This window comes from Megalops cyprinoides, chromosome 23 (genome assembly GCF_013368585.1).
Source record: "Megalops cyprinoides isolate fMegCyp1 chromosome 23, fMegCyp1.pri, whole genome shotgun sequence".
Lineage (NCBI taxonomy): Eukaryota > Metazoa > Chordata > Actinopteri > Elopiformes > Megalopidae > Megalops > Megalops cyprinoides.
In genome coordinates, this window is record NC_050605.1 from 566,580 (window position 1) to 575,980 (window position 9,401).

Sequence of the window (9,401 nt, forward strand, 5' to 3'; positions counted from 1 at the left end):
TGGTGGTATCCAGAAAAACTTTCTAACAAATTTTGTAATGTAGAAGTAACACTGACGTTCTTCAAGTAAGGTAAAACCGTTTATGCTAGCTAGTCAGCCAGCAACTTGAAGCGATTTCAGGTAGCTAACAGGTACACAATGACATGTCTACCTTACAAGCTAACAAGTGTAGATACAGTGCCGTCCACAGATAGATTTGTTCATTTTATTTGTTAAACCTTTACGGACAGTAACACATAAACCGCTTTTAATGTGAAACGCGATCTCACAGGAAGTGATTTTGCAGTTTCACGACCTCTCACCCAACCAAGGGCATCTACAGTAAACAGGAAATACCACACAGAGAAGTATGGTCTTTGCATGCGTGACATTTGCCCTGGGGATGGGCAAACATTTTTTAGCTGACGTCAGTACATAGTCCAACTATTGTGTGCGTGTTACGCATATACATACAATAACAGAAGACAATAGTGCCAAGCTTGCCATAAAGCCAAACACAGCTCCTCATATCAGTTTCTGACCACATTGTACTATATCGCACATAGGCTTACGTAGGGTATTTGTCTTTCACACATCAGTGCACACAACTGAAATGCACTAACCATAAAGTTAAAGTCTGTTAAAAGTGAAATATCAATTTGTTTATATTATACTGTTAGGCTTTCATTTTCCATGTACCCTTTTAAAACATTTAGTGTACACATGAACTAATTTCGTGTTAAATTGAAAACTGAAATATGCATACTCACTCATATCCAACTTATAGCACGCACACACGCACACAATTAGAAAATGCTCAGCAACAGTGTCACCTGTTGTTACAGTAGGCTTGTAAAACATATATATTAAATAACCAGTGTCCTACCTAGTGTAGAAGTAAATGTCTTTTTTTGCGTCCCGTGTATATGTCCACTATCTTCTCGGGTGATAGGTTTGCTGTCATGTCGTCCTCAATGTGAAGGCTCAAAAATGAATTTATTTCAAAACCAAACATAATAGACTTCAGATTTATTTTATATAATCATTTATTTTATTGCATTACTGTAGGGTTGTCAAAATAGTGCATTAATTTCGATAAATTAATCATAGAAAAAATAACGCGTCAAAAAAATTTACGCACATTAATCGCACTCTATGATGCCCCTAGACCCCACACATCACTGTGCAGTCACAGCACGCCTGTGATTCGGTCGTCGGTATGAGGCTGCAAGCCGAGTACCGTCCTGATATTTAGTATAACAGCACTCCCTCTCGGGTGATACTGCTTTTATACAACAGTTCTACAAACAAGGCTGTTTATCAAGTAGCCGTAATTTGAGACAACAAATTATGTTTTTTTGGTCGTTTATTGGGCTCCGCCGACAAAAATAGTTCCTTCAGGATTACATTTACACGTGTTGTCAAGCAACACATAAACAGTTTATTGACTGCAGGTTAGTTAGCTAGCTAGCTAGCTAGCCTCCTGCCTTTTATCTTACATGAAAAGGCTAGCTAGCTACTTTCTTTCATACCCGACAGCAGCCTCACCAGCTACATTTTATCACACAAGTAAAGGCTAGCTACAAGTGTGGTGGAAAATTAGGCATAAGCATTGCCACTTTCACCCCACCAGAGGAAAGTGTGGGCTTGACTTGGTGTGATTATGCTTGTTACTTGGTGGAGATAACTAGGCATTGTCATTGTAATATTAGCCACAAGTATATGTTAAGATGGTGATTTGCTCTTATAAGCACTACCATTGCCCAGGGTTATTTTAGTTCATGAAACACTGCTTTAGGGTCATCTGAGGCAAGAAAAACAGAAGAGTGGTACCAGTAAGGGATGGCCCTGGCAAATGGGCCAGGTGCCTGAGTTTTAAAAAAATGACATTCAGATGCGGCCTGGAAATAACGGGAAATTCCAGGCTGTGTTTAGAAATAAAAGATGGAATATTAAAAACAATGGCAAGCAGTGTAACCCAAAAATAATGGGAAACCCCGGACTGCTTTTAAGAATAAAATAAATGGGGATGAGAAGAAAGTGTGAAGATAATGGTGTATTAGAAGAGTGTGCCAAAAAACGGCAAGAGAAGGAGGGACCATACAGGAGGAGTTTGAGATTAAGGCCTATAACAGGTGGAGCTGGGAAAGAGCATAAAAGAAGGATGCATTTAGGCGGTTTTTCAGATGGTTTTGGTGATTGACTGACTGATCCGCGGACCAGCCCAGTTTACTGTATGTGAATTGCAACATATTGTCAGGCTTTCAGGTAGAAGGACCCAGGTGCAGACCAGGATGACAAAGAGGGGTATAAATACACAGACTGATAATGAGACAATAGGGACCAGGTGTGCAGGATGGGCTTCAGGTGGTGGGTGTGGCAGCAGGGCAGATAGGCGGGACAGGAGGTGGGGCGATGGCTGAAAACAAAAACAAAAGCACATGCAAGCAAGAAAAACCAAACAAATGACACACCCACACTGACAGACCGGAAGACAAAAATGACACAAGCAGGACATCACTTGGAAGGACTGACACATATACAATAAACCTTTTGCATTAGACTCTGAGGAATATTCTCTGTATTTATTTTCTGCGATTCTTTTATGACATTGATTGATTTTGAGTTGTTACAGCACAAGTGTAGAGGGAGCCACCAATCTATTTGGCCCAGACTGGAAGGGGTTTTTCCTACCACACAAGCAAGCCACTTTTAATCATAGCCCACTAGAGGCTAGCAAGCTACTTTTAGCATACATGGACGGGCTAGATATACGGTAGGCTTACTAGGTAGCTATTGTTTATCATACCCAACTGCAGGCTAGCTAGGAATATTTTAAAATATTTTTAAATGCTTCTCACAGCAAATATTGCTGATTAATTAATCACAAAGCATGTAATTAATTAGATTAATTTTGGACCTATATCAGACTCAATGTAGTGACATATATCATTTGTTAGTAACTGCAATTAATGTAGTTCCTCTTTAAATAATGGCATCCTGTTGTTGTTGGAGTGCAATTAAAAGTTACATTTTCATGGGAGCACATGTCACTATTACCTAGTAATCCATCAGTTGCTCTAATGCTGCAGCTCAGTAGGCATTTAATAGTAGTCAAACGGTACCCGGATGATCTACTACATCCGAAGTATGCAAAATGGGTGGAGAAATGTATGCACTACTACTGAAAAGCATTAAGCACTCATGTATGCATTAAAACACTACTACTGAAAAGCATTAAGCACTATAATTAATATGCTGAGATTCTAACATGATTTTATGAGTATAGGCAAGGCTGGGGGATTATTTTAGGTTAGAGGCATTTGGAGGTTATTACAGGACAGTTAGTATCAGGAATTGTGACCTTGGAGAAGTACAGCACTGCCAGACTAACACTTTGAGTTATTCAACCCTTTTTAAAAATCATTTAGACGAGGGCCTGGAAATAATGGGAAATTCCAGACATTTGTATACATAAGAATAAAATGAAACTCTGTATTATTTAATTATTTTAAAAAATCATCTAGGTGGAGACTTGGAAATAATGGGAATTTCCAGAAGTGATATGTTTCAAAAAATAATATACAATTAATGGCTATGGGGTTTATGGGACTTTCCAGGCAAAAGATAATGGTGTATCAGGTGAGATGGGGTGATCTTGAAGGAGGAGTTAGGAAATTAGGCCACGGTATAGGAGGAGTTGGAAAAACAGCATAAAAAGAGGATGCAGGCAAAGGGGTGGCAGAGTGATTGGGGAAATGCTTGCGAATGCATTGTGACCTGTTGCTCCACGGACCAACCCGGTTTACTGTATGTGATTGATCTCCATATGCAATAAACCTTAAATTAAAACTTAAAACTTAAAACTTAATTACATCAGACGCTGTAAAGAGTAATTATTTTCTAGAAGGCATCAAAGTGTGAAGGGAGACCCCAGTCTAATTGGCCCAGACTGAAGGAGGTTTCCCGCCACGTTTAATTGGTGAGCCAGCCAGGAGAGGCTCGAGGGAAGCCAAACTTCTGGACGGAAGTGCTCCTTGGTTCAACAGAGGCCTCAAACGAAAAGTAAGCAGAGCCTTTTTCCAAAATCTGCCAACAGTTGTATCTGAGAGCAGTATGTGTCTGCCCGGGCCAAGGCAGTGCTAGCCTCTCCTCAAAAGAACCTAAATTAAAAGAGAGTTTAAATTTATAAAAATCCAAAGTGATTAAAAACTAAATTTGTTAAAATTATTAAAACTGGTGAAAAGAGACTGATGTAATATTGTGTCCATGAGTAGAGTGATGAATGGGTGTGCAAGAAAGAATGCTTGAATGGATGCTTAATGTGATAATAGTGTGTTGGTTTGTTGTCTGCATTGCATTTGCCGGGGGTTTAGTTTATTTTGTGTTGATGCATACCAGACAATAAAGTAAGGGATAGAATGGTATTGTATGAGTGATAGTGTGTTTGTTAGTATCCGGCAGTGGGGGAGCAGTGATATAGGAGACTGTAGAGTGGTCTGTGATAAGTTAGGGCACCTGTGGATACCGGTTTTCCTGTGTTTCTATGTGATGGAAGTGTAATAGGGAAAGGTCTGAATGGGCAGGTAGTGAACTAGAAGTAGACCTGTAGTGCTCCTGTTGATCTGTTGACCCCAATTGCTAATAGGATCACTGCTCGACCGGTTTACACTGGTTGAACAGCAACCAGTGAGTAAGGTACCAAAAAGAAAAAGAATATATTCCTGGACTGTTGGATGGAAGTTGCTGCCTGGTTGGACAGTAACAGAGTAGCATTAGCCAATAAAGTGTATGGGTGTGCCGGCTATTGTATGAATGGAGAGTGTGCCTCGTGGAAGTAGTGAGTCATGTGTTGAATCAGCTGACGAATTGGGCATTTGAAGAAGCTAATTTTGGAAGGGCGCCAGCGTGGATCTGGTGCCATAATACAAACATAACAGTGCATGCAAGAGAATACTTTGAACTGGGGAATATTTTTGCAACAAGACAGAGGGTTGAATGTGACTTAGCAGTAGAGAACACTGCAGAATAGAACTGGGAGGAAAAGGAGGCATGAATTTAAGAGAGTTGTTGAAGTGGTGAAACTTTGGGTGGGGACCAGTATAATCTGGACAACCCACAGCAGGGAAGCACAAAGGGAGTTGGCCTCGTTAGAATGGAGTTACCCTAGGAACCTTTCTTTTGAAACAAATCGCATACCTAGGCAGTTATTTCACCCATATAGAAACAGAGTGTGTATCCCCGAGTAGAGGGCGATGTCGGTGACCCCGCATGGGCCCATCTATCTAGGAGAGGTGTGGTATAATCCTAACTGTTGCCCCAGGGGTAATTACTAGGTTTATATCTGCCCATGTAACAATAGAGCGTCCCGCTGCATCCTATGTATTACACCAATTAGTGGATTGGGGTTTTGAAGAAGTGGGGAAGGTCATTGGCAACAATTTATTGTACAGATTCGTATGTAATTGTACATACGGAAGAATACTCTGAAGTTGGAAATATTTCATTAACCAGAGTGAGGGTTGAATTTAATTTGGAGGTGGAAATAGTGTTAAGAAAAGAAAAGTGTTCAGAGGAGAGAGGTGGAGGCTTAGTAAGATTAATAAAGCTATAGAAATAATTAAACTTAGAGTGGGAGAGGACGTAATTTGGAAAACACATGGAGAAAGTGCTGGAAGAGAACTGCTTTTGTGAAAATTGAGTAGGAGGAGAGTTGTGCGACTATTGTGTCTAAGTACGAAATAAGCGGTATCGAATTTACTTAACTCCGAGTGGCCCTCTCCAAATTAATTGGCCAGTAGAGAGTTGGTTCCAGGAGGACGATGGTCAGTGCCCCTCAGGGAGTGGTCAGAGTGTCCAGAGAGAATAAGAATTGAACAACAGACACATAGGGGGTATGGATATTCTTTGGGCCGTGTCATTTGTGATATTATGGATAGCCATTATTAGATGGATGGTTAACCATAGATGGGGGATATAGAAACACAGGGGATTAGGACACACTTTTGGTTAGAACACATCTACATTAATGCAAAAGGGGTTGAGCACTATCAAGATACACCGTTCATTAACTTAAAGCTCTGGCAACTTATTAAGTGGCTCAATTTGGAACAGGTTCAGAGAGAATTCCCAGACATAGAGTGGGCACTGTCAGTGCTCCTGCCCCCAAGCTGCTGTTGTTGTTTTCCCCCTGTCTGTGTCAGCAGGACCCCCGCAGGTAACCCAAGGCACAGGCACACCCCCAAGGACGGCCCCCAGGTCACCATTCGCCCTCTGACCTGTCCGTATCCTTTGGCCACCAAAAAGAGCCTCAGTAGGGCCAAGGATATGGGACAATATAAAGGTGGTGGTGACCTCCCCCACATCAGTATCGCACCAATACCGCAGGGTGAAGAACTGAGGAGACCAAGCGCTAAGGGAACAAAGCCTTGTGTTGTTGTTGTGTGCGTAAGTACTCTGCATAAGTTCAACTGGTTGTAATACAATTGTCTGTAGGGAGAGAAGGGTGTGTGTGCATGTCAATTAAGATAGTGTTTGTCCTTCATGTATAGATGTTCTCATAGCCATAACCGTTGATGCAGCCTATATGTCAGTAATAGTGATCCTAGTGCAATGTACACTGCAATACTGTTTGAATGCCTGCTTGTATATATTGAATACAGATAAATGTATATATATAATTGCTATAATAGCACTACAATGTGACATTGTATAGCACATTCAAATATGTTCCATCAGTGCTGATTTATTGTTCTTCTGAATCTTTTCAGAAACCACACATACCCTCACAACACATGCAACCCACACACACCCTCACAACACATGCAACCCACACACACCCCAAACAACACTTCCACACATTCCAAAATCCTCAATAAACATCTGAACCCGGAACCTGATTCCTGTGTCCTGACCGACACCCCACTGTGACAACACTTTAGCCTGAATCTAGTTATGGGTGAAACTGCCCCCTCAGTTTCAATACCTATTGTCCCAGACCCGCATACATTGCTCTCCAGCATTCTACTTGACACTCTGGTACACAGTATTGACTGTATATTGCTATTTTCAGTGTACCGCTGCACCCAGACTTGCAGTGCCTTTTTGCATTCACCTACCTAGGTCAGCCATACACTTACACTCGACACTGAGAGCCCATCAGTATTTAATAGAGTGTTAGCTCAGGACTTAAAGCACTGAAATATAACCAGCACACTGATCCAATATGTAGATGACTTATTGATTTGTAGCCCCACAAAAGAACAGTGTGAAGCAGATTCAACTGCTGTACTAACAGCCTTAGGAAAGGGGGGTCATAAGGTCAGTAGGGATAAATTGCAATTCTGTCAGCAAACAGTAGAAAATTTAGGTAGGCAATTGAGTGGAGATAAGAGACACATTGCCCCACCACAGGTGCAAGCCATTACTAAGGCCCCAAAACCCCAACCAGTAGGAAAGATCCTTTCCTTTTTAGGAATGGCAGGATACAGCAGACCATGGATTTGTTACTATGCAGTTATTACATCACCCCTGTGAGCACTAATCAGAGCTGCAGGACAGGGTAACAGTTCAGCAGAATTACAATGGACAGGAGAGGCAGAAGATGCTTTTCAAGCACTAAAAAATCAAATGCAAATGGCACCAGCATTAGGAAATCCAGATTATAGCAGACACATGTACATTGCAGAACGTTCAGGTTTTGCCAGTGCAGTGCTGATGCAGGACACACCTATGGGCAATAAACAACGTTGGCCCACTATAGTACTAAATTAGACCCTGTGGAGCAAGGCCTGCCTCCATGCTACCAGGGTCTGGCAGCAGATGTGTTTGCCTATCCGAAGGCCTCCACACTGACAATGGGGCAACCAGTGATGTTGCATACATCTCACCAGCTGCATGCCTTGCTAACTAGTCCAAGATTTGTTCTGACCCAAGCCAGGAAAACTGGCTATGAGGTAATCCTTTCAGACCCAGAAATTAACATTCAGAGATGCACAACTGTTAATCCAGCGACCAGAATGGTTTTGCCCCATTATAGGCGACATGACGTTGATTGTAGATGGGTCATGCTCTAGAGATGAGAATGGAAATCACGCAGGGTATGGCATAGTGCAGCTGAACGCAAAATGTGCTACCTTTACCGAAGTACAAGCAGTGAGAATTGCACAACGATGCTCCGCACAACTAGCAGAAATTAAAGCTCTAACAGCAGCATGTCAGTTGGCAGCTGATAAGCGTGTTAACATTTATACTGATTCAGCTTATGTCTATGGTGTTTGTCATGTGTATGGTACAATCTGGAAGCAGAGAGGGTTTTGAGCAGATGGTTGCCAGCAGCAATAACAATTGTTAAATGCCCTGCACACCAGAAAACACACACCTTAGTAGCTAAGGGTAACAATATGGCAGATGAACTAGCGCTTAAAGCAGCGCTAGGAAATGGAGGCATAGGGTGGAGTCTCATGCCAGCGAGGGTAGCAGAAGATCTGCCACCTCCTGAAGCAGATCTGGTATCTCTCATTCAGGCCCAAAAAGCAGCAGGCATATATGAAACAAGCATGTGGATAAAAAGGGGAGCAAGAAAAACTCAAGATGGCCCCACAAAGGGTTGTGGAGAGGGCCAGCAGGACATTTTTTTTCCTTTTCATTTTTCCATTTTCTCCTCAATTTGGAGTGGCCAATTCCCCAAATTTTTGGAATGCCCAATTTGTCATGTTCAGTCCCATTACACAACCCGCACTGTCAATGCGGGAAAGCATGGACAAGCACATGCCCTCCTCCGAGACACATGATGTCAGCCGCTGCTTCTTTTCGCACTGCGGTCCACAAGCTAAGCTAGCACAAAGATGAGTTGGAGGAAGACATTTCATATGCAGCTTTGGCACGTGGACCACAGGTGCCCAATCGGGGTGTCCAACAGGGGTCACTGTTGCTAATGGGACCGAAGCCCCTGCCGATGTACCCACCCCTATCCCCGACGGAACGAAGCCAATGTGTTCTGCCTGTGAGCTCCTAGTCACTGTCAGCTAGTGACACGCTCAGGATTGAACCCAGGCCGTAGCGTTCAGTCTACACTCGGAATGAGTATTTTACCCACTGAGCCACTTGGGAGCCCGGCCAGCAGGACATCTTGTTGCACCCATGTCATTAGTTCGTACCCTAATTCAGGATGCACATAATCAAGATCATTGCGCAAGGGGGAGGTTATTAAGTGCATTCAACAAGCCTGGTGGTCACCATATCTGACAAGCATGGTAGATCATGCATTACATGAGTGTGACGTATGTGCAACATATAACATAAGAAAATCCTTCTCAGCAGCCATTGGGCATGTTCCAGCACCAGATGGACAATTTAGACACATTATGATTGACTATGTTGATATGATTGAGTGAGTTCAAGGCAAAAGATACATGCAACAG